Source organism: Sapajus apella, unplaced genomic scaffold, assembly GCF_009761245.1.
Source record: "Sapajus apella isolate SASKATOON/1434 unplaced genomic scaffold, GSC_monkey_1.0 scaffold62, whole genome shotgun sequence".
In the NCBI taxonomy this organism is placed as follows: Eukaryota; Metazoa; Chordata; class Mammalia; order Primates; family Cebidae; genus Sapajus; species Sapajus apella.
This window is the reverse complement of record NW_022437002.1, coordinates 15,513,058-15,539,906: the sequence shown is the minus strand read 5'-3', so window position 1 is coordinate 15,539,906 and position 26,849 is coordinate 15,513,058. Positions and strand designations below refer to the sequence as shown.

The following is a 26,849-nucleotide window of genomic DNA, read 5'->3' as shown; positions in this document are numbered from 1 at the left end:
AAAAAAAAAAAAAAAAAAAAAAAAAAAAAAAAAAAAAAAAGAAAAAGTAAGATAATAGAAACAAATTATCAGATAATCCAATGTTGGAATTAGCAGACAAGATAAGTGATAAATATGTTAAAGATCCCATAGGAAAAGATAAAAATAATGTGTTAAGAGGTGGGGAATTTCAATAGAGATGCAAAAATGGTTAAAAAAAAAAAAACAACTGCAACTCTGTGATTAGACCACAGTCATGTAAATTGAATGGTACACTTTAACTGGTGAACTGCATAGTATATAAATTATGTTTGAATTCAGGTATTATATTAAAAAGATAAAAAACCTGGCCTGGCACAGTGGCTCACATCTGTAATCCCAGCCTGAGAGTTTGCCACCAGCCTGGGAAACAGACCTCATTTCTACAAACAATTAAAAAATTAGCCAGGTGTAGTTGCACACACATACAGTTCCAGCTACTCAAGAGGCTGAGGTGGGAGGATCACTTGAGCTCATGAGGCTGAGGCTGTAGTGAGCTATGATCACACCACTGCACTCCAGCCTGGGCAATAGAGGAGTGAGACTCTTGTCTTAAAAACAAAACAAAACAAACACCCTAATGAAAATTCTCATACTGGCCAGGCACCGTGGCTTATGCCTGTAATCCCAGCACTTTGGGAGGCTGAGGTGGGCGGATCACCTGAGATCAGGAGTTTGAGACCAGCCTGGCTAACATGGCAAAACCCCGTCTCTACTAAAAATACAAAAATTAGCTGGACGTGGTGGCCGGTGCCTGTAATTCCAGCTACTCGGGAGGCTGAGGTAGGAGAATCACTTAAACCTGGGAGGCGGAGGTTGCAGTGAGCTGAGATGGCACCATTGCACTCCAGCCTGGGGGATAGAGCTGTCTCAAAAAAAATTAATAATAATAAAGAAAAGAAAATTCTTGTACTAAAAATATACTAACTAAAATAAAAACACTCATTAGTACTGGGCAAGGTGGTGCACACCTGGACTCCCAGCTACACAGGAGGCTGAGGCAGGAGGACTGTTTGAGCCCAGGAGTTCAAGTCTAGACTGGGCAACATAGTGAGAAGCAAGACCCTGTCTCAATAAATAAACACGCAGTGGACAGTATTAAAAGCAGATTGGGAAAATGGCCTCCAAAAGACCCTCCGAAACTTTACCCCTTTGGACATGAGCAGCAACAGCAACAATAACAACAAAAGCTGGCAAAAATGGGTAGAATCAACTTTTTCAAAACTCCAAAAATTAACCAATGCTTGCAGTTACCTTGGGACAATGTACTTAAAAGAAACAGAAGTTGAATCTCAGTAAGAACAGCAAACTTTGTGCTATTTTAACTTCTCCTATTCTCATTCCCTGCTCACTAGGTCAGCAGTAGCCTTGAAAAATAACGGCTTGCATCCCCTCTTAGGAAGTCCTCTTGGCAGCCACTAGAGAGGGCAAAATAGAGATGGAACCCTTCCAAAGACCTGAGCTCAAGGAAATTGTCATTATTTGGCCCGTCTGGTAGTTCCTCGGAAGACCCCAGTTACAAGGCTGGCTTGAAGCTAGCCTGTTGCTAACAGTCTTCTCCCTGGGGGAGGAAGAAATGTTTGTTGAAAACAAAGGCAAATGTTTTAACTTCATGGCTGCCTGAAGCAATGGATAACAGTTGGGACACACACACACACACACAGACACACACACACACACCCCTCCCCTTCCACCTGCTACAAACCCACACTAACTAAAAAGAAAAAGCTGGGTAATTAGATGTCCACAGGAGCCTTGAGGAACTCTGCCATATTCCTGGAAATCTGCAAGGTGACACACATGTGTAGGGCTGTGTGTGTGCTCAGGACAGAGTGAGAAAGCTCTAAGTCATCACTTGTGGCTGATTTTGATGTTCTGTGCAAGTAGGAAGTGAACACTAAGGTGTAGTTGGACACTACCTGGCTGAGTGTGAAAGATATGTCCCAGGCTGGGCACGGTGGCTCACGCCTGTAATCCCAGAACTTTGGGAGGCTGAGGCAGGAAGATCATGAGGTCATGAGTTCAAGACCAACCTGCCAACATAGTGAAACCTTGTCTCTAATAAAAATACAAAAATTAGTCGGGTGTGGTGGCGGGCGCCTGTAGTCTCAGCTATTTGGGAGGCTGAGGCAGGAGAATTACTTGAACCCAGGAGGTGGAGGTTTCAGTGAGCCGAGATCACACCACTGCACTCCAGCCTGGGTGACAGAGCAAGATTCTGTCTCAAAAAAAAATAGGTGTGTTCCAACACACACACACACACACACACACACGCACACACACACCCTCAGAAAAGACTGCGATGACTTTTTTGTTTTTAGTTAATAAAGGAAATCTTTGTCTAATCATTAGCTGACTGCTAAGCTCTCTGACTAGAGACTTCATTGCCCACATACAACAAAGAATATAGACTTTACAGAATTAACCCAGAGAAGTCACTAAATAAATAAACAACTGGAACAACAGCAAACACTGGAGAGGGGGGAGAGTCTGACTTTCAGGTTACCACATTATAGCATTCAGAAAGTCCAGTTTCAACTCAAAATTGTGAAACAAGAAGGTATTCACAAGCAAAAAAGGAATCCATAGAAACTGCCTTTGAGGAAGGCCACATGTTGGACTTACTAGGCAAAGACTTTAAATCAACTATTTAAATATATTCAAAACACTGAAACAATCTGGTCTGAATACTACATACTACAGGAAAGTATGAGAATATATCTGTATCTGTAATGTATCACCATATATGAAATATCAATGGAGAGATATAAATTATCATTATTATTATTATTTTGAGATGAGGTCTCACTCTGTCACCCAGGTTGGAGTGCAGTGGCACAATCTCGATTCGCTGCAATCTCTGCCTCCCAGGCTTAAGCAGTCCTCCCACCTTAGCATCCAAAGTAGCTAGGGCCACAGACACACACCACATCTGGCTAACTCTTTGTATTTTTGGCAGAGATAGGGTTTTCCCGTGTTGCCCAGGCTGGTCTCAAACTCCTGAGCTCAGGCTGTCCACCCACCTTGGTTTTCCAAAGTGCCGGGATTACAGGTATGAGCCACCATGCCTGGCCGAGAAATTATTTTTAAAAAAATAGAAACTCTGGAGTTGAAAAACACAATAACTATAATAAAATATTCACTAGAGGAGTTAAATAGCAAGTTTGAGCTTACAGAAGAAATAGTGATTTTGGAGATAGCTTCAGAATACAAATGCAAAAACTGACAATTAGAAAAAAGATCAGCAAAGAAAAAGGAATTAACACTATAGACATCAAAAGAACACTCCACCCAACAACAGCAGAACGTATATTTTTCTTAGGTGCACATGGACTGTTCCCCAGGATAGATCATATGTTAGGCCATAAAACAAGTGTCAATAAACTTACAAAGGTTGAACTCATGCAATGTATGTTCTTCAACCATAGCAGAATGAAATTAGAAATCAAAAACAAAAAGAATGTGGAAATTCATAAATATGTGAAAATTAAACAACACATTCCTAAATAACCAATTAGTAAAACAAGAAATCACCAGGGAGCTGGGAAGAGTGGTGTGTGCCTCTAATCCCAGCTAACTGGGAGGCCAAAGCAGGAGGATCACCTGAAGGCAGGAGTTTAAGATCAGCCTGGGTAACATAGATCCTATCTCAAAAAACAGAAATCACAAGCGAAATTAGAAATTACTTTGAGAGGAATGAAAAAAAAAATCACATGACAAAACTTATAAAATGCAGGAAAAACAGTGTTTAGAGGGAAATATATAGCTGCTAAGGTGTACATAAAATAAGAAGGAAGATCACAATTCAACAACCCAAACTTCCACCTTAAAAACTTAGAAAAAGAAGAGAAAATTAAATCCAAAGCAAGTGAAAAAGGGCAATAATAAAAATTAAAGCAGAAATAAACAAAATGCACTATAGAAAAATAATAGAGAAAATTAAAAAAACTAAAAGTTAATTCTTCAAAAAGATCAACAAAATTGACAAACCTTTACTAGACAGATTTAAAAAAAAGACTCAAATTATCAAGATCAAGAATGAAAGGGGATATTACTACTGACCTTACAGAAATAAAAAAGGACTGTAATTTATGTCAGTAAACTAGATACTCCAGATGAAATGCAGAAATTTATAGAAAGACACAAATTACTGAAACAGACTCAAGAAGAAACAGATAATAGACGTATAACAAGAGATTGAATTAACAGTAGTAGTAGTGATAGTAATAATAATAGTAATATGCCATCCACAAAAAAAATCCCATGTCCAGATGGCTTCACTAGTGAATTCTGTCAAACGTTTAAAGAATTAATATCAATTATTCACAAGCTCTTCCAAGAAATAGGAGAAAAGTAAACACTTCTCAACTCATTTTGTGAGGCCAGTACTACTCTGATATCAAAACCAGACAAAGATGTCACAAGACAATCCCAGCGCTTTGGGATGCCGAGGCGGGTGGATCACGAGGTCAAGAGATTGAAACCATCCTGGTCAACATGGTGTAACCCCATCTCTACTAAAACTACAAAAAATTAGCTGGGCATAGTGGCGTGTGCCTGTAATCCCAGCTACTCAGGAGGCTGAGGCAGGAGAATTGCCTGAACCCAGGAGGCGGAGGTTGCGGTGAGCCGAGATCACGCCATTGCACTCCAGCCTGGGTAACAAGAGCGAAACTCCATCTCAAAAAAAAAAAAAAAAAGAAAGATATCACAAGACAAGAGAACCACAGATCAATATCTCTTATAAATATGAATGTAAAACTTCAACAAAATAATAAACTCAATCCAGCAACATATAAAACCAATTATACACTTTGACCAAGTAAGATTTATCCCAGGAATGCAAGGTCAGTTTAATATCTGAAAATCAATTACCATAATGCACTGTATCAATAGAATAAAACCTCAAAACTACGTGATCATCTCAATAGGTGCAGAAAAAGTGTTTAACAAAATCCAACCCCTTTTCATGATAAAACACTCAACAAACTAGAAATTAATTTCTGAACTTATTCTACTGCGGTTGCAGAAGGTATATTGTATGAGTTCAATCTTTGGAAATTTATTGACACTTGTTTTATGACTAATATGTGGTCTATCCTGGGGAATAGTCCATGTGGACTTGAGAAGAATGTGCATTCTGCCCTTTTTGGGTGGAAGAATACATCTTCCACATGATAAAAGTCATCTATGAAAAGCCCACATCTAACTTTGTACTTAATGGTGAAAGATTGGATGTTTTCCCACTAAGATCAGGAACAAGACAAACGCGTCTGCTCTTGTTGTTTACATTCAACATTGTTCTAGAGGCTCTATCCAGGGCACTTGGACAAGAAAAAGAAACCAAAGTCATCAAGATTGTAAAGAAAGAAGTAAAACTATCTCTATTGGTAAATGATATGATATAACATTATATATAGAAAATTCTGAGGAATCCACTTAAAAACTATTAAAAATTATTAGCAAGATACATGAGGTTGCAGAATTTAAGATTACATACAAAAATCAAATGTATTTTTTTTTTTCTGAGATGGAGTCTTACTCTGTCACTCAGGCAGGAGTGCAGTAGCACAATCTTGGCTCACTGCAGCCTCCTCCCCCCTGGTTCAAGCGATTCTCCCACCTCAGAAACTGAATTGCTAGGATTACAGGCATGTGCCACCATGCCAAGCTAATTTTTGTATTTTTAGTAGAGACAGGATTTTGCCATGTTGGCTAGAGTGGTCTTGAACTCCTGACCTCAAGTGACCTGTCCACCTCAACCTCTCAAAGTGCTGGGATGAGCCACCACACCCAGCTAAAAATCAATTGTATTTCATATAATATACACTAGGGATGAATGCTGAAAATAAAATTAAGAAAACAATTTTATTTGTAATAGCATCAACATGAATAAAATTCTTAGGTATAAATTTAACAACAGATGTACAAGATTTCTGATATGGTCTGCCTCTGTGTCCCCACCCAAATGTCATCTTGAATTGCAGTTCCCATAATCGCCATGTGTCATGGGAAGGACCTGGCAGGAGGTAACTGAATCACAGGGGTGGTTACCCCCATGCTGTTCTCATGATAGCGAATGAGTTCTCATGAGACCTGATGGTTTTATAAGGTTTTTCTGATGGTTTTTCCACCTTTGCTCAGCCCTTCTCTCTCTTGTCGCCATGTGAAGAAGAACATGTTTGCTTCCTCTTCTGTCACAATTGTAAGTTTCCTGAGGCCTCCCCACCCATGTGGAACTGTGAGTCAGTTAAATCTATTTTCTTTATAAATTACCCAGTCTCTGGTATTTCTTCATAGCAGTGTGAGAATGGCCTAATACAACTTCTATACTGAAGACTACAAAATGTTGTTGAAAGAAATTGAGGGAGATTTAAATAAATAGAAAAACATCCTGTTTTCATAAGTTGGAAGACTTGATATTGTTAAGATGGCAATATTCTCCAAATTGATATACATATTTGATGCAATTCTATCAACATTTCAACTACCTCTTTTTGCAGAAATTAACAAGATGACTCTAAAAGCCATATGAAAGTGCAAAGGATCCAGAAAGACCAATATAATCCTGAAAAGGAACAAAGTTGGAGGACTCCCACTTTCTGATTTGCAAAACTTACTGGAAAGCTACAGTAATCAAAACAGCATGGTAGTGGCAAAAGGACAGTCAAGTAGATCAATGGAATCAAAGTGAGAGCGTATGGTTAATTGATTTTTTTTTTTTTTTGAGACAGAGTCTCACTCTGTCACCCAGGTTGGAGTGCAGTGGTGCGATCTCGGCTCACTGCAGCCTCCACCTCCCAGCTCAAGCGATTCTTCTGCTCAGCCTCCTGAGTAGCTGGGACTACAGGCATGCGTCATCATGCCCAGCTGATTTTTTTGTATTATTAGTAGAGACGGGGTTTCACCATATTGGTCTGGCTGGTCTTGAACTCCTGACCTTGTGATCCACCTGCCTCAGCCTCCCAACGTACTGGGATTACAGGCATGAGCCACCTTACCCAGCTGGTTAATTGATTTTCAACAAGAATGCCAAGACCATGCAGTGGAGAAAAGAAAGATCTTTTCAACAAATAATAGTAGGACACTGGATATCCACATGCAAAAGAATGAATTTGGACCCCTAACTCACACCGTGTACAAAACAGTAACCCAGAATGGATCAAAGATTTTTTTTTTTTGAGATAGGGTCTCACTATGTTGTCCAGGCTATTCTTGAACTCCTGGGCTCAGGCATTCCTCCCACCTTGGTCTCCCAAAATTGCTGGGATTATAGGCATGAGCCACGGTGCGCCCAGCCTGATCAAAGATTTCAAGAGCTAAAACTGTAAAACCCTTGGAAGAAAATATAAGGGTAAATCTTCATGACCTTGGATTAGGTAAGAGTTCCTTAGGTATGACACCTAAAGCACAAGCAATTAAAGAAAAAAAATAGATAAATTGGACTTCAAAATTAGAAATCTTTGTGCATCAAAGGACACTCACAGGAAAATGAAAAGACAACCCACAGAATGAGAGAAAATGTTTGTAATTTATATATCTGACAAGGAACTTGTATCTACTATAGAAAGAACTTCTATAACTCAATAATAAAAAAAAAAGACAAATAACCCAATTTTAAAATGGGGTTGGGTGTGGCAGCTCATGTCTGTAATCCTGGCACTTCGGAAGGCCAACATGGGGGCATTTCTTGAGGCCAGAAATTAAAGATCAGCCTGGGCCATGTAGTGGGATCCCATCTCTACAAAAAGAAAAAAAGAAAAAAAATTAGCTGGGTGTGGTGGCCTGTGCCTGTGGTTCCAGCTACTTGGGAAGCTGAGGTGGGAGGACTGGTTTTGTTTGGGAGGTTGAGGCTGCAGTGAGCCCTGATCAAGCCAGTGCACTCCAACCTGAGCAACAGAGCAGCCCCATGTCAAAAAAAAAAAAAAAAAAAAAGGCAAAGGATCTGAATCTGAATACGCCTGAATAAGTATTTCTCCCAAGTAGCTCTGCAAATGGCCAATAAGTACATGGAAATATGCTTGATATCATTAGTCATCAGGGAAATTCAAATCAAGGCCACAAGGAGATATCACTTCACACCCACTAGAATGGCTGTAATAATAGTTTTAAAGGGCAATAGCAAGTATTGGCACAGCTGTGGAGAAATTTCAGCCTCATGCAATGCTGACAGAAATGTAAAATGGTGTAGCTGCTGTGGAAAACAATTTGGCAGTTCATTTAAAAGTTAAATATAGAGACTGAATGCTGAATACAGGTGGCTCATGCCTGTAATTTCAGCATTTTGGGAGGCCAGGGAAAGAGGATCATTTGAGCCCAGGAGTTCAAGACCAGCCTGGGAAACATAGTGAGACTTCACCTCTATAAATTAATAAATAAATAAAAATATTAGGCATGGTGGCACATACCTATAGTCCCAGCTACTCAGGAGGCTGAGGTGGGAGGATCACTTGAGCCTAGGAGTTCAAGGCTGCAGTAAACTATGATTACACTACTGCATTCCAGCCTGGATGACAGAGCAAGACCTTGCCTCAAAAAAAAAAAAAAAAAAAAAAAAAAGGCCGGGCGCGGTGGCTCACGCCTGTAATCCAAGCACTTAGGAGGCCAAGGCGGGCGGATCACCTGAGGTCAGGAGTTCAAGACCAGCCTGACCAACATGGTGAAACCCCGTCTTTAAAAAAAAAAAAATTTCTTTTAAATTAAAAAAAAATTTTTAAAAAAGAAAAAAAAAGTTAAACATAGAGTTAAGTTATGATCTAGTAATTATATTCTAGGCATATTTTCAAGAGAAATGAAAACATGTCCACACAAAACTTACACATTAGTGTCAATAGCAGCATCATTCATAGTAGCTTAAAGGTGGAAACAACCCAAATGTCCTTCAATTAAATAATGGATAAACAAATTGTGATAAATCCATACAATAGAATATTATTTATGCATAAATGGAGTGAAGTACTAATTCATACTACAATATGATAAACTTTGAAAAATTTTGATATGTAAAAGAAACCAGACACAAAATATCAAATATTTTATGATTTCACTTAAATGAAATGTCCAAAATAGGCAGATCCATAGAGACAGAGAGTAGATTAGTTGCCAAAGGATAGGCAACTAAAGGGGCAATAAAAAGTGACTGCTAATGGTGACAGAGTTTCTCTTTAAGGGATGAAATGTTCTGAAATTAAATAGTTATGGTGGTTGCACAACTTTATACTAAGAACCACTAATTGTACACTTAAAAAGGTGAATGTTATGTGAATTACATCTCAATTAAAAATAAGCAGATTGGACACAATCAAATAAAAGATGAGGGAACTTGAAGATAGATCAACATAAATAATCCAAACCAAATCACAGAGATAGAAAAAGGAAAAGAGAGAGAAGAGCTCATCAATGACATGTGAGATTGCATCAAAAGATAACACCCATGTAACTGAAGTCCCATAAGGAGAAGAGAAATGGAGTGGAGCAGAAAACATGTTTGAATTCCATTTAAAGAAGTTTTGGAGGCCAGGTGTGGCAGCTCATGCCTGTAATCCTGGCACTTTGGGAGGCCGAGGCAGGCAAGTCACGTGAGGTCAGGAGTTTGAGACCAGCCTGGGCAACATGGTGAAATTCCGTCTCTAATAAAAACACAAAAATTAGCTCGGTGTGGTGGTGGGTGCCTGTAATCCCAGCTACTTGGGAGGCTGAGGTAGGAGAATTGCTTGAACCCGGGAGGTGGAGGTTGCATTGAGCTGAGATTGTGCCCCTGCACTCCAGTCTGGGTGACAGAGTAAAATTCTCTGTCTCAATAAACCAAACCAAAACAGAACAAAAAACCAAACCAAGCCAAACAAACAACAAAAAAAGTTGAGTCCATTGATTAAAATAAAAAAGGATCTTCAAAGCATATGCTTAACTTTCCTCCCATATCTTTCCATCTAAGTGGGATTGATACTTTGAATAAGTAGCTTGGTTTAAGAAGTCTTCTTTGATATTTTTAACTTGATTGAAAGCTAATCAAATAAAACTCAGCATGCACAGGGCTTCAGAAATTATTGTTTCATTCAGATTGTGCTTTCCAAGTAACAATTTAAGTTACTGAAGATATAAATCTATGTGGTGAAAACTGCAACAGATGTTTTTTTTTAAACGTCTGTCTGTATATGTGTGAATAGGGTTGAACAGTGTATAATTCACTCCATTTATATTAACATTTATGAAAAACACATGGTAAATTATTTTGCAACATGTTCAATTTTCTTTCCTTTGGTATGAATTTGGCTGATATAAAGTTGACTTGGTCTTCAAACTGACATTAAACTCCGTTCCACTATGAGTTTTGAGAAAACAAAGCTATGAATTCTTTCTTCTTTCAGTTATGAATTTTTAATGCAAAATGCTGTTGACCTGTGTTTGTTTCATCTCTAGGTCAGGAGAGGAACTAGAACCCTTTTCTTTCTGATCAAATGATAAAATTGGATTGTTAGGGCAAAAAATTCTTGTTCTATAGATTTTGAAAGCTTTATTTATTTATTCATTCATTTCATTCTTTTAGGCAGGGTCTCACTCTGTTGCCCAGGCTGGAGTGCAGTGGCACCATCACAACTCACTGCTGTCTTGACCTCCTGGGTTCAGTGATCCTCCCACTTTGTTTTCTAAGTAGCTGGGACTACAGGCACATGCCACCACGCAGGGCTAATTTTTTGTATAAACGAATTTTTATCATGTTGTCAGGCTGATCTTGATCTCCTGGCCTCAAACAATCCGCCCGCCTCGGCTTCCCAATGTGCTGGGATTACAGGCATGGGCCACTGTGCCAGGCCAATTCTTTTTTTTTTTTTTTGTCTTGAAACGGAGTTTCGTTCTTGTTGCTCAGGCTGAAGTGCAATGGTGTGATCTTGGCTCACTGCAACTTCCACCTCCTGGGTTGAAGCGATTCTCCTGCCTCAGACTCCCGAGTAGCTGGGATTACAGGCATGGCCACCACACCCGGCTAATTCTGTATTTTTAGTAGATACGGGTTTCACCATATTGGTCAGGCTGGTCTTGAACTCCCGATTCCAGGTGATCTGCCTGCCTCGCCCTCCCAAAGTGTTGGGATTATAGGTGTGAGCTACCATGCCCGGCCCAGGCCAACTCTTAAAGCAATGCACAGAAGTGAAAAACTCAGAGCCACTATGCCAGCCGATAGTATGATAATTTTGTTTTAGGGATATTTCACTTAAAAGCAGGTTTCTATGACTTTTTTAGATATCCAGCTGGCAATGAGCAACAGAAAATAGTGGGGAAATGTTGTTTTAAAAGTTGATTCAAAGATGTAACTTCTGAGCAAAAAGAAGGAACAGTGAAAACGGTAGCAGGACTCTTAGACCTCTGCCTTGTACAACACAAAAATAAGTTCCAGATGGGTAAAAAACATAAATAGTTTATTTCAAGCAACTGCTGTCTGGAGAAACCCTCCCAGTATAGAGCACTTAACATGCTGGATGAAATACAAGAAGCATCTTTCTTTTTAAAGGCACGGCAATGTTGTCAGAAAAGGAAGAAGAATGATCAGAAATAAGGAGAAAACATCACTCCAGAAAAATTCCAGCCAGAGCTGGTGTTTGCGTGGTGACATCTGCCATCGCTGGAGGCCTAGCAAAGTGCAGAGGACAGGAGTTGAAGCTTGAGGCCTAAGGGGCAGGGAGGTTGGGTTGGAACTCCCCACATAAAGCTGGAGTTCCCTGAGGATAAACTAGATAATTGAGCAAGCTAGAAAAGTCCCACCAACAGAAAAGGACAATGAAGGTTACCTGTTTCCTAACCATGGGACTGTCCTCACTTGGAAGCAATGCCTCATAACTGTGTGCTTCAAAAAGAAAATCTTTAAGCCTAAGATTTAGTTAAAGTGATTCTGGGATTGCAGTGCCCTCAACTGCCCCATAGAGACCAACATAAATTGGCTGGACACAGTGGCTCATGCCTGTAATCCCAGCACTTTGGGAGGCCAAGATGGGAGGATCACTTGAAGTTAGGAGTTCAAGAACATCATGGCCAACATGGTGAAATGCTGTCTCTACTAAAAATACTAAAATTAGCTGGGTGTGGTGGCAGGCACCTGTAATCCCAGCTACTCAGGAGGCTGAGGTGGAAGTATCACTTGAACCTGTGAGGCAGAGGTTGCAGTGAGCCGAGATCACACCCCTGCACTCCAGCCTGGGTGACAGAATGACACTCTGTCTCAAAAAAAAAAAAGAAAGAAAATGAAAAAAGAGAAAGAAACAACATAAATTTTCCATGGAGGAACACATTTTCATCCAGGGCTCAATTTTCAGATAAATTTCCAAAGAATGTGAGTTCACACACATTTAAGAAAAAGTCCTCAGCTGGGCATGGTGGCTCAAGCCTGTAATCCCAGCACTTTGGGAGGCCCAGGTGGGTGAATCACAAGGTCAGGAGTTTGAGACCATCCTGACCAACATGATGAAACCCCATCTCTATTAAAAACACAAAAATTAGCCAGGCGTGGTGGCATGTGCCAGTAATCCCAGCTACTCAGGAGGCCGAGGCAGGAGAATTGCATGAATCCAGGAGGTGGAGGTTGCAGTGAGCCCAGTTCACGCCACTGCACTCCAGCCTGGGCGACAGAGTGAGGCACCATCTCAAAAAATAAAAAAAGTCATCAAACACAGGAGATAATAAGCCACTATGTGTGTGAATCAACAGAAACAACACACAGCAGCAGCAGACCTATACTTACGATAGCTACCAGAATTATTAGATGATTTGACAATGGAACAACAGACCATTGAGAGGGATTAAGCGAGCTGAAAAGAAACCAAACAGAACTTCTGGAAACTGAAATAAAATGGGAAAAGATAGAGAGTCAAAAGGGCAATTTATACACAGGTAGAAAGAAGATAAATCTGGGGAATTGCCCAGAATGTATTAAGAGGAGATGAAGACAGTGAAAATGTGAAAGGTTAAGAGACATGGAGAAGTGAATGAGAAGATCTCACATAAACCTACAGGAATTCCAGAAGGAACAGGAGATGCAATATTGAGAGACTGTGGCTGAGAATTTCAATGCTAGATAAAAGATTCTAATTATCAATATCGGATTCATAAGGACATACTATTCCCAGACAGTATAAATAAGAAGAATATACATCAGCACATATCTTAGTGAAATTGTAGGACATCAAAGATGAAAAGCAAAAAGACAGATTATTATATGAGAAAAATAATTAGACTAAAAGCTGACTTTTCAATAGTGACAGTGGAAGTTAAAAGATGAGAGAACTGGCCAGGCATGGTGACTCACGCCTGCAATCCCAGAACTTTGGGAGTTCAAGAAGGGGGATCACCTAAGGTCAGGAGTTCGAGACCAGCCTGGCCAACATGGTGAAGCCCTGTCTCTACTAAAAATACAAAAATTAGCCGGGCATGATGTCAGGCACCTGTAATCTCAGTTACTCAGGAGGCTGCAACAGGAGAATCATTTAAACCCGGGAGGCAGAGGTTACAGTGAGCTGAGATCACGCCATTGTACTCCAGACTGGGTGACAGAGTATGACTTTGTCACAAAACAAAAGAAAACAAAACAAAACACAGCTGTCCAGCCAGTGCCAACCTGTGAACTTTCCACCATGTCTCAGAATCTGCTATTCCCCAAACTACTTGCCAGTTTCCTTTCAGTAATCTTTCTGAAGTTCATGTTTTTAGTGAATTTCTTTGTTATTTTCAGCCTTTAAACTATAATTTACATCTCTTGCAATAAATTTATTTTTTGCTTCATTTTGTTCCAAATGTCAGATATTTAGCTCTTCTTTACATATAACTTTAAGACAGGGTCTTACTTGCATCCCCCAGGCTGGAGTGCAGTAGTGCAATCTCAGCTCACTGCCGTCTTGACCTCCTGGATTTGAGCAGTCCTCCGGCCTCAGCCTCCCAACTACAGGTGCACACCACCAAACTCAGCTAATTTGTCTGTTTTGTAGAGATGGGGTTTCCTCATGTTGCCTAGGCTGGTCTTGAACTGTGGAGCTCAAGGATCCACCCAGCTTGACCTCCCAAAGTGCTGGGATTACAAGATGAGCCACTGTGCCTGGCCTCTTTTACGTTATTTAAAAATTTTTCAAATTATCTGTTATAAGATATTTCTCCAGAAGCAAATGGCAAAATTTGGCTGTTGTGATAAACCATGAAGACTCTAATTTTTAATTCTATTCATTTAATCATTTTCTCTTTAAGACTTTTAAAATACAGATATCATTTTTACAGAAACAAAAAAGATGGGAGAATATTATATGCAAAATGCTGAAAAAAAGTAATCGTTCCATTGTATGCTCAGCAAAATCTTGTTCAAAAGTGAGGGCAGGCTGGGTGTGGTAGCTCATACCTGTAATCCCAACACTTTGGGAGGCCCAGGCGGGAGGATTCCTTGAGTCCAGGAATTCCAGATCAGCCTGGGCTGGTTATGATGAAACCCTGTCTCTACAAAACTCATGAAAAATTTCCAAGTGTGGTAGCGTGCTCCTATAATGTCGGCTACTCAGGAGGCTGAGGTGGGAGAATCACAAGCCCAGGAAGTCAAGGCTACAGTGAGCCATAATTGTGTCACTGCACTCCAGCCTAAGTGACATAGGAATACCCTGTCTCTTAAAAAACAGAAACAAAAACAAAAGGGAGGACAAAATATAGGCATTTTTCAGGCAAACAAAACCAGAATACACTGTATTTACTTTCAGTTGACTAAAGAAACTGGTAAAGGGTAATCACATGATATACTCATCATTAGGGAAATACAAATTAATGCCAAGTGATACCACTACATACCCACTGAAATGGCCAAAATGTAAAAAGACTGACTTCATCAAGTGTTGGTGAGAAAGTGGAGCAACTGAAACTCTCATACACTGCTGACGGAAAATATAAAGTGGTGCAATCACTTTGGAGAACAGTTTGGCATTTTCTTAAAGTCAAACATACATCTACCACATTGTCCAGCCATTACACTCCTTGGTACTTACCTAAGAGAAAAGCAAATATGTGTCTACGCAGAGACATGCTAGTGTTTATAGAAGCTTTATTTGTAATTGCCAAAAACTAGAAACAACCCAAAGTCTATAAACAGGTGACTGGATAAGTAAATTGTGAATATAAATATGGTGGAAATATTATCTGGCAATAAAAAGAAATGAATACTGATATATACAAAGGCATGCACTTCAAAATAATTATGCTAAAAGAAGCCAGACCAAAAAGAGAACACTCTGTATCATTCTATTTACATGAAATGCTAGAATATGCAAATTAATCTTTAGTGATGGAAAAACATCAGTGACTACCTGGGGATGGGGTGGGGTCAGCTAGAGTAGGTGGGAAATGAGAAACTTCTGTAGGTGACGGGTATGTTCACTATCTTGATTTTGGTGATGATGATATGAGAACTTATCAACTTTAAATATATATAGTTAATTGCATGTCAATTGTACTTCAATAAAGCTGTTAAAAAAAAAAAAAAGAAAGAAAGAGAAAAGAAAAGGAAACACTTCAGTGGTGTGCTGGAGCCAACAAAATTTGAACGTCTCATCATGCCTGCGCATTCAATGATGTTACAGTGATGGCTTGGAATAAGCCGTGGTGGAGTACATTTCCACCCCAGAAATTGACTACAATTCAGGCCCCTTCCCCACCCCTGAGCCAATTTACTCCTCACCACTGGATGTATATCAGGCATAAGGTAACATCACAGATTTCAAAAGCAGCACCTTAAATGCAAGAAAAAAATTGTGAACAGACATGAAAAGCATGTGAACAAATCTAAAAATAAAACTACGAATTTTGTTGATGTCAAATTTGTGAGGTTAAAGACAACAAGTTAGATCTAACACACAGGACGGTAGCAGCACATATGTCTGAAGTGGGGCAACTGGAGTTCGTACGTCCCCAAATCCTGGACTTGATTGTGAGGATGATACAGATACTGACTTTAGACATTTTTAGATGAAATATGAATGCTAAACTGGTTTAGAGTAACCAATAAAAGCACACAATTTGAATGCATGCTTTCAAAACTTGTAGAGGAAAAATGCAAGGAGAGAAAAACCTTAATTAAGTCCAAAAGAAGGCCTTGCCCTTCACCAGCATTTCCTCGTGTGCTCCCACCATTGATAATTTGGGTAATGGTGATGCCACCACATGCCATGGATTACTCATTTCCTGATTCTTCCCCAGCAAGGTTATCACTGTGCTCCTCAAATACATGAGCAATAGAATTCCAGAATCCCATTTTGAAGGACTATTTTCCAATTCCACAATTGCTATGTCAGTCCGAGTTCAAATAGGAAACAGATGGCACACTGAAATTAGTATAATTCAAGGAGGCTTTTATGAAGGGGCCATTTATTAAGGTTTGGACAGGGCATAGGGGACCCACAAAGGAGAATGTGGTCATCCAGAACTAATAACAGCAGAATTACTGGTACTCCTAGGCCTGAAGGGATGGAGACAGGGAATGATTTCTGGAATCCAGGAGGAAATTCCTGTAGAGTGGGCCAGGTGGAGAGCAGTGGTGACTTGTGGTCAAAGGGCACAGCCAGCCCAGGACCATAAGGGAGCTCTCTGGCTGGGGATCTGCATTGGCTGAACCCAACACGAAGCCAGGAGGCCAAGGACTCCACTGGCATAGACCATGCAGGGGCTGTCCTAGGAAAGTGCAGAGGGAAGAAGGATGGAGAGAATTTTTTTTCTTTGTTTTTGTGAGACAGGGTCTTTCTCTGTTGCCCAGGCTGGAGTACAGTGGCATGATCACAGCTCACTGCAGCCTCAAACTCCCAGGCCCAAGCAATCCTCCCACCTCAGCCTTCAGAGTAGCTGGGACTACAGGCATGCACCACCATGCCCGGCTAATTTGAGTGTTTTTTGTAGAGACAGGGTCTTACCATGCTGCCTAGGCTGGTCTTGAACTCCTGGGCGTAAGCAATCCACCCACCTTGGTTTCCCAAACTGCTAGAATTACAAGCATGAGCCACTGTGCCTGGCCAAAATTATTTTATATATTTCATATACATATACATATATAAATGATATATACATTTGTCTATATTGTGTCATATATTTATCATATGTTATACATATAGTATGTGTTTAAATGAATATTGATTGTTTAAAACAACAACAATAATGTCTTGTGGAGTTTAAAACACATGTAGAAATAACAGGCTGGGCATGGTGGCTCATGCCTGTAATCCCAGCACTTTGGGAGGCCAAGGCGGGTGGATCACCTGAGGTCAGGAGTTTGAAACCAGCCAGGCCAATATGGTGAAATCCCATCTCTACTAAAAATACAAACATTAGCTGGGTGTGGCAGTGGGCACCTGTAATCCCAGCCACTCGAGAGGCTGAGGCACAAGAATTACTTGAAGCCAGGAGGTGGAGGCTGCAGTGAGCTGAGATCATGCCACTGCACTCCAGCCTGGGCAATAGAGCAAGACTCAGTCTCAAAAAAAAAAAAAAAGAAACAACCTAGATGGCAAAAATTACGGAAAGGAAGATAAATAGAGTTAAACTGTTGTTTCTTTCATTGTTTGGGAAGTAATAAAAGTACTAATTTAAGGCAAACTCTAGTAAGCCAAGGAGTCCTATTTTTTTTTTTTTTTAGCTGTAAGTTAATTCAATGCAAAATAATCCTCTCCAATTTTACTGAGGTGGCTGACCACGTCCATGACCAAATTCGCCTCTAAACTGGAATTTGGTTGCTGACCCAGCCCCTGTCTCGGCCTTCTTGTCGTCACCAGGTGGCACAGCACTCCGTCTGTAGGTATCTCTGTCAGCTTCCCCTCTGGTGAGTCTTGCAGGTCGCTCACCTTCCAGACCTTTAGGCCGAGGCCTGCCTGTCTCTGGATGGCTGCGGCGTAGGGTGGCAGCCATGATCTCTGGGGACAGATGGAGGTAATCATGGAGATACTGGATACCCTCATTGGTAAGGTACCAGTAGAAATGTCTCAGGCAAACTGTTCCTTCACATAGCCTCGGGACTTGAGAGACTGCATGGCCTACATGACATCAAGGTTGGGCACATTCTTTTCTGCCAGCTCCCGGTGCTTAGGCATGTGGACATCCTTCTTGGCCACCATGACTCCCTCCTTAAAAAGGAGCTCATAAATGGCAATCCAGTTCTTAGGCATCAACATCGCGGCGGCTGTAGGGACTGGGGCCGGAGCTGGAAAGGCAGGAGTCCTATTTTTAAAATGCACTTTTTATTTTAGATAGTTTTAGATTTACAGAAACATTGAGAAGACAGTGCAGAGGGCTTTCCTGTGCCCCACATCTAGTTTCCCGCTATTAACTTCTTACATTATGATATATTTGTCACAAGTAATTAACCAATATTGATACATTAACTAAACACTGTAGTTACATTTTTCTAACTTTTACCTAATGTCCTTTTTTTGTCCAGGATTTGATCTAGGGTCCCACAGTACATTTACTTGTGTCTGCTTGGGTATCTCATGGCTGTGACAGTCTCTCAAATGGATATATATATGACACACACATATACATTCATGTGTCCTTGCTTTTCACAGTTCTGGGCAGTACTGGTTGGGTATTTTGTAGAATGTCCCTCAGCTGGGATTTGTCTGATGTTTTTCTCACAATTAGATTGGGGTTATTTGTTTTCAGGGGGAGGAAGGAAGATCCAGTGGTAAAGTGTCATTTGTATCACATCCTGTGAAGGGGAACATACTATCCACATGACCTATTGCTGTTGATGTTGACCTTGATCACCTGGTGGAGGTAGTGTGTGTCAGGTTTCTCCTCTGCAAAAAAAAAAATTTTGTTTTTTTGAGACGGAGTCTCACTCTGTTGCCCAGGCTGGAGTGCAATGGAATGATCTCGACTCAGTGCAACCTCTGCCTCCTGAGTTCAAGTGCCTTCCAGGTTCTCCTGCCTCAGCCTCCCAAGCAGCTGGGATTCAGGCATGTGCCGCTGTGCCCAGCTAATTTTTGTATTTTTAGTAGAGACAGGTTTTCACTATGTTGATCAGACTGGTCTTGAACTCCCGACCTTGTGATCTGCCCGCCTCTACCTCCCAAAGTGCTGGAATTACAGATGTGAGCCACTCTGCCTGCCTGTAAAATTATTTTATTTCACCTTCCTATAGTGTACTCTTTGGAAGAAGTCGCTATGTACAGCCCATAATTAAGGAGTGGGGGATTATTCTTTCCCGCCTCTTCAAGGGCAGAGTGTCTACATAAATTATTTGGAATTGTTGTGCAAGAAACATTTCTCCTCTCCCATGTATTAACGTATTTAGTCATTCATTTATATCAGTCTGGAGTCATGGATATTTATTTTATACTTCGAGTTATATTCCAGTACTATTTTACTTATTTATTTATTTATTTATTTATTTTGCTTAAAATTTCCCAGCGTTGCCCACTGGGTGCTCTTTCGTTTGACTCCTGTGTCCTTTTGGCATCTTCTCATCATTTTTTAACACTCCTTTACTTTCTGGCACGACAATAGGACGCAGGATCCTCCTGGATATTTTCCGTTTCAACTTGCCCCATCCATTTATCCAAGGAGCCCTGGTTTCTAAGGATGATATTAGAACTGGGTGCTAGGGGTGTTCTTTGCTACGAGGGTGTCATTCCCTCCAGGCCTTCTCAGCTGACTGAGTAAGGGAAGATAGCTGTGTGCACTAGCCTGTGTGCAGACACACGTATGTATATGTGTATGTCAAAAACAAGTATGATGTATGTGTGATATAGAAACATATTTCTAGATGTAATTATCTGTGTCTATATTAAGCTAAACATGAGTTCATACTGATGTAAGGAGATATTTTAATCTCTATAGTAACCACTAAAAGAAGAAGGAAAGAATGTATTAATAAAACTAACAAGGTAATAGAGGGAAAAATAGAATAACCAAGATACTTAGTTCTGAAGAAGGCAAGGACAGAGAAATAAAGGAACAAAAACTGGATGAGACCAATAGAAAACAGAGAGCAAGACGACACATTTAAATGTAAAGAAAAATAAACAGTAACAGTATCAGAAAAAGTTTAGGGGAACGTTCACCACGCCAAATCCACTCTCCATCCTTCTTCCCCCTGTGCTTTCCTAGGACAGCCCCGCATGGTCTGTGCCTGTCTGTGGCTTCCTGTTGGGTTCAGCCAACGCAGATCCCCAGCCAGAGAGCTCCCTTATGGTCCTGGGCTGGCTGTGCCCTTTGACCACAAGTCACCACTGCTCTCCACCTGGCCCACTCTACAGGAATTTCCTCCTGGATTCCAGAAACCATTCCCTGTCTCCATCCCTTCAGGCCTAGGGGTACCAATAATTCTGCTGTTATTAGTTCTGGATGACCACATTCTCCTTTGTGGGTCCCCTATGCCCTGTCCAAACCTTAATAAATGGCCCCTTCATAAAAGCCTCCTTGAATTATACTAATTTCAGTGTGCCATCTGTTTCCTATTTGAACTCGGACTGACATAGCAATTGTGGAATCGGAAAATAGTCCCTCGAAATGGGATTCTGGAATTCTGTTGCTCATGTATTTGAAGAGCTTAGTGATAACCTTGCTGGGGAAGAATCAGGAAATGAGTAATCCATGGCATGTGGTGGCATCACCATTACCCAAATTATCAATGATGGGAGCACGCGAGGAAATGCAGGTGAACGGCAAGGCGTTAAGAGATCAAGTGGAGCTGGCATTTCATTGCTATGACAACAACAGTGATTAAAAAAAATAGTAGAACCACTGGATTCTTTTTGCTATCCTAAGAGGTTTATATAGGGAAAAAGAGAAAATCACAGCTATGGAAATACAATTAAAAAGACACATGGAAAACCAGAATGCCTCTGTGGTTACGTATTTCCAGTAATTAAAGGGTAAATATGGCTAAGAACTAAGCCTAGGGTCTGAGTGTTCAAGTTGCAGATTTGCATCAACAATTAAATGCATAACGTGGCCAAGTCTCTCACGCCAAAGCAAAGTTCTTGGAAAGGAGTGGCACTCTCAGATATGGAGATACAGGATGCCTGAAAGGCAGGCCTGATGGGCTGAGACTTTTGAGCCTCTGTTCTCCTCTGACCTTTTATTCTGACTGAAGGCGCTAGCTCTCCTCTGCATAAAAGCCTTACAGTCATTGTTCCCCAGGCAGTTGTCCCATAAGCTAACACTAATTCTCCTCAGGTCCCCTTCCTTACCTTTTTTTTTCTTTTTTTTTTGAGGCAGAATCTCACACTTTCACCCAGGCTGGAGTGCAGTGGCGCCATCTCAGCTCACTGCAACCTCCACCTCCCAGGTTCAAGCAATTCTCCTGCCTCAGCCTCAAGAGTAGCTGGGATTACAGGCACCTGCTACCATGCCCGGCTAACTTTTTGTATTTTTAGTAGAGACGGGGTTTCTAGGTTATTGGCCAGGCTGGTCTCAAACTGCTGACCTCCTGATCAGTCCGCCTTGGCCTCTCAAAGTGCTGGGATTACAGGTGTGAGTCACCATTCCGGCCCCCTCCCTTCCCTCTTATCACCTTCAGGCCCATAACAAATGGAGAAGTACAAGGCCTGCTCCAGAAAAAGCTAGCTGCACTCTTAAAGAGGCACCACACCTTGTCGAGGTGGACAGTCAGGTTAGTCACGGGAAAGGGAGGGGAGTGGATTGGGAGGATGGTAGACAGCTGATTCTCCAGGTGTGGTCTCTGGACCAACAGCATCAGGCTGAGAACTTATTAGAAACACAAATTCTTGGGCCTAACCTCACATCTACAGAATCAGAAACTGTAGGGGTGAGACTCGGAAATCTGTGTTTTAGTAAGCCCTCCAGGTGATTCTGATTCACACTAAAGTTTGAGACCCTTCCCCCCGCCAACTCCCTGACATAATAGATCCATTAGATTCCCCTGTTCCTGAGTCTTGAGATGCCTTCCTCTATAGCATTGCTACTCAGAGCTGTTATCCCAGATCAGACGCACCGGCATCACCTAAGAGCTCATCAGAAAGTGCAGAGCCTTCGACCCCCATCCCAGGCTTACCAAACCAGATTCTGCATTTAAAAAGATCCTCAGGCACTGTGGCCCATGCCTGTGCACCAGCACTTTGGGAGGCCGAGGCAGCAGATTACCTGGGGTCAGGAGGTCGAGACCAGCCTGGCCAACATGGTGAAACCCCCCGTCTCTACTAAAAAATACACAAATTAGCTGGGCATGGTAGCGGGCACCTGTAATCTCAGCTACTCTGGAGTCAGAGGCAGGAGAACTGCTTGAACCCTGGGGCAGAGGTTGCAGTGCACTCCAACTTGGGTAACAGAGTAAGACTCCGTCTTAAAAAAAAGATCCTCAGGTGCTGTGCATGCATGTACATTAAAGTCGGAGAGGCCATGTTCCACCGAGGTGGCTCTCGAACTTTGGCATTGATCAGAATCACCCCACTGTGGGCACCACTGTGGAGTGATGCCAACTGTGCTGTGCCAACCTGCTTACTTCTCCCTCACCACAGCCCCCGAGAAGGTCTGAAGGACACCTCCCTCACTAAGGTATTCGGAAGTCCTTGAAGAGCTCTGTGATCACTGTCATCTATAGACTGGAGAGGACAGCTGCAGACAATGCCAAGGAATTGGGTTCCTTGATCTTTTTTTTTTTTTTTTTTTTTTTTTTTGAGACGGAGTCTCGCTCTTGTTACCCAGGCTGGAGTGCAATGGCGCGATCTCGGCTCACCGCAACCTCCGTCTCCTGGGTTCAGGCAATTCTCCTGCCTCAGCCTCCTGAGTAGCTGGGATTACAGGCACGCGCCACCATGCCCAGCTAATTTTTTGTATTTTTAGTAGAGACGGGGTTTCACCATGTTGACCAGGATGGTCTCGATCTCTTGACCTCGTGATCCACCCGCCTCGGCCTCCCAAAGTGCTGGGATTACAGGCTTGAGCCACCGCGCCCGGCCTGTTCCTTGATCTTAAAGAGAATAATGGGACCCCACGGTAGACAAGGCAAGGTGGCCGTGCTTGCCAATCAGAGAGGAGGTGGCCCCCCGCGAGCCACAGAGACAGAGTGGCCATTAGAGTGTTGTGATCTGTAGTGAATTGTGGCATGGCTTCCTAGAAATGAAATACTTGGGCAGCTTGTAAAGGTGCTGCCTGATGAATACAGAGGAAAAATTCTAGGTTTCTGGGTAGAAACTGGAGGGGGGTTCACAGCCTTTTACCCAATTCCTAGACCTAAGTCAGTTAGTAAACTCAGACCCTCAACTGAGGAGGGAGCCTGCAAAGTGGTCACACGTCTATACCATGTGTCTTCTCCAAAGCCTTCCTCAGAATGGCCTGCAGCCTTTTACCAGGGCAGCTATAACCTAGTGAGAAGGAAATATACTAGATCTTACCAAGGTTAATAGATATTGGCCCTGAGCTCACTCCGATCCCCAGAACTCTGAAGTGCCACCATCATCCACCAGTGAGATTTGGAACTTATGAAAATCAGGCGATGTATGGAACCCTAGCCCATACATCCTGGTCTGTCTAACACAGTGTCCACAGGAACAGGTATTCATCCTGTGTTTTCCCCTGACTCCTAGAATGTGTAGAGAAAAGAGAGATACTGAATAACTGGCAGAATTATTATATTGGTCCTTTGACCCATAAAATGAAGGCTTTTGTAGTGAGAAGGAGGGCAAAGCGGAAGTTCCTGTTGGTGGGGATGCCTCCAACACTCACTCCCACGCCTACCACACCAGGAAAGTGAAAAATGATACTTCAGCCCTGGGGAAACACAGTGATTAATGCTATTATCAGAAACTTGAGCTATGCAAAGGTGGAAATTCCCAATACATCCCCATTTAACTTATTTATCTGGCTAGTGCAAAAGCCAGATGGAGCATGGAGAAAGAGATCTTTGTACATTTATTCACATTGCGACGTCAGTCAGAGCTACAGCACTAAATGAAATACTGTGGCGATTCAACACAGCTCATGGCACATGGCATTCAGCGTCTCGACCTGGAAAACATTCTTGTTTCCCCCAGGAACTCTGAAGCAGTTTGCATTTACATAGCAGGGCAAATAGTATATCTCTCCTATCTTACACCAGGACAATATCAAGTCTCCTTTTCTCCGTCATATATAGTATGACGGGAACTCTATCATCTTGATACCCTGCAGGATGTTACTCTGGTCCATTAGAGTGATGGAATTATGTTCACAGGACCTGGTGAGTAGGAAGCATCAGTGCTCTAGATGCCTTTATGAGACATATGTGTGCCTGAGGCAAGAGGCATATTGTATAAGTGAAGTTTCTAGAGGCTCATTGGTCTGGGCATTCTTCTCTAAAGGGAGAGACAAGTTGCTTGCCATTGAATTTCACAACACAATGATGGAGACACACTTGGGTCGGAGGAAGCCTACCTTGGATTACCCATCTTGAAAGGAATAGAGCTTTGCTTTCATGGAGTAAACACATATTCTGGGTGCATATTTGTCTTCTCTGCCTGAAGTGCCTCTTCCAGCATCACTTGTAGACTTACGGAATGCCTTATTCTTCACCATGGTATCAAATACAACATCATCTCTGATAAGGAGACCCATTTTACAGCATAAGAAGTATGGCAGTGGGCTCCTGCCCATGAAATTCTCTGGTGTTATGATGTGGCTTATCACTTTGATGGCAGTGGTGGCCTGTCTGGAGTGGCTGCTGCCATGGCGCTGGTGCAGCAGGGAGGTGTGGCCAGGGCTGCACACTCCACAGAGCCAGCAGGAGCTGGGGAGAAGTGGGAGCCCTGCCCCTTCTGAGTTGGTGGGGCACGAGCTACCTGCTTGCTAGCTGCAGCTGCAGCTGCCCAAGTCGTGGCTGTGGACTCGGGCCGTTCACTCCACAGAGCACGAAGGAGCCCCACCCTTCCAGGTACAGCTTCGACTGCCCCAGTCATGGCTGTGGACCCTCCCTATGGGCCTCCCTGTGTTCTTGGGAGATCCTGGAGCAGGCATTCCACAGAGCAGAAAGGAGCCCCACCTTTCCGGGCATAGCTGCAACTGCCCAAGCCACAGCTGCAGACCCAGGTATCTGGGCACTCTCAGGGGCCTAGGAGAGTCTCCCCTCCCTCTACAGGCTCAGAGGTGTCTGCTCCCACTGCCTGGCCTCTTCCTAGTCCTGTGCCTACTCCAATCTCAGAGCAAGGTCGGGACCGAGCCTGGGTGCTGTCATAGCCTGGCCGCTGTGAGAATGCTTGGGGCAGTGCTGACACCCAGCCCCCTGCCACTTTGGCTCCCTCCAGACTTTGGGCACTGATGAGCATAGGAGGGAAGCCAAGGGCGGGGGGATGTTGAAGGCAGCTTGGCATTGGCCTGCAGGTTCTCCTTGGCACAAACAGCCTGGGCACCATGAACAGCAGCAGGAGGCAGACAGGCTCCTGCACAGAAGGGAACAGGTCCATGGTGAGGCCCCCCTTCAGGCCATGGGGGGCCTGAAAGCTGGGGTGGGACTTCCAGTCTGAACTTGTGGTACCTTTTCTGGGCCTACCCATGGCCGCCCATGGACCAAGTGGTGTGTACTTCCTCCCCTCTGAGGCCCACAAAAACCCTGGCTTCAGCCAGAGCTGAGTAGACATCTGGATAACCAGCTGCAGAGAAGAACTTCCCACTCCAGGGCCTCCTCTGAGCTATTCTGTTACTCCATTTATTTTATTTTATTTATTTATTTTTTTAGATGGAGTTTCGCTCTTGTTACCCAGGCTGGAGTGCAATGGCGCAATCTCAGCTCATCACAACCTCCGCCTCCTGGGTTCAGGCAATTCTCCTGCCTCAGCCTCCTGAGTAGCTGGGATTACAGGCACGCACCCCCATGCCCAACTAATTTTTTTTTATTTTTAGTAGAGACGGGGTTTCACCATGTTGACCAGGATGGTTTCGATCTCTTGACCTCATGATCCACCTGCCTCGGCCTCCCAAAGTGCTGGGATTACAGGCTTGAGCCACCGCGCCCGGCCCTCTGTCACTCCATAAAGCTCCTCTTTGCCTTGCTCACCCTGCACTTGTCTGCATACCTCATTCTTCCTGGATGCAGGACAAGAACTTGGAACCTGCCAAATGGCAGGCTGAAAGAGCTGTAACAGAAACAGGGCTGAAACACACCTCTTGCTCACCACATTGTGGGAGATGAGGAGAGAAGAGCGCTGGCCCTTTGGGGATCCCAGACCTGGGAGCTCCCCAAGCCAGGGCTGTGATTCCCTCTTTGAGGCCCTGAAGTTCCTGGAGTCTGCAAGCTTCCAGATGCCACTGTGTTCCCTGGTGCCAGCCGTAGAAGCTGCTTGTAGTGCACCTGTTACAGCTGCAGCCTTGCAGAGAGCCAGGACCCATGCTGACACCTGCAGCTGCTCACCCCACTGCAGCAGCCAGCATGCTTGACTGTGCACAATGGCCAGACCCCATGCTTGCTCACTCACATACCCCTTACTGCTCCTCTCCTGGCTTGCCCTTGGCACGCATGGGATCCAGGCTAGTGGTGTGAGCCGAGCGCAGCCTGCCAGGTTGAGTGGGAGGAATGAGCCCAGTGGGCCCAAGCAAAACTTGGGCAAAACCATTACTGGCCACAGAGGTTTCCAGCCAGAAATGCAACACCCCAAGGATCCTGCAACAACTTGGAAGCAAGTATCTTGAGAGAATGGTGAAATAGATTACTAATGGCTCATTGCAGTGCTTGCTGGAAGGCAACACTCTCCAATGTTGGAGTGCTCTGTCATAGGATACAGTGCATGCTTTCAGTCAGAAGCCAATAGAAGGTGCCCATAGCCAGGCTGCATAGGTGTGAGGACAAAGGGACAGTGGTGGGAGTGGTCCCTCTCACTATCGTACCTAATAATCCACTT

The 26,849-nt window shown here is 42.9% G+C and overlaps 1 pseudogene across 1 annotated transcript; it reads right to left on the bottom strand.

Annotated features, from left to right (window-relative positions):
* Positions 1–17,639: 17,639 nt before the first annotated feature.
* LOC116529419 lies at positions 17,640–18,230 on the bottom strand (annotated as a pseudogene). Its single transcript, XR_004259497.1, has one exon. The product of XR_004259497.1 is annotated as a 40S ribosomal protein S10 pseudogene (transcript).
* Between the last annotated feature and the right edge of the window lie 8,619 nt (positions 18,231–26,849).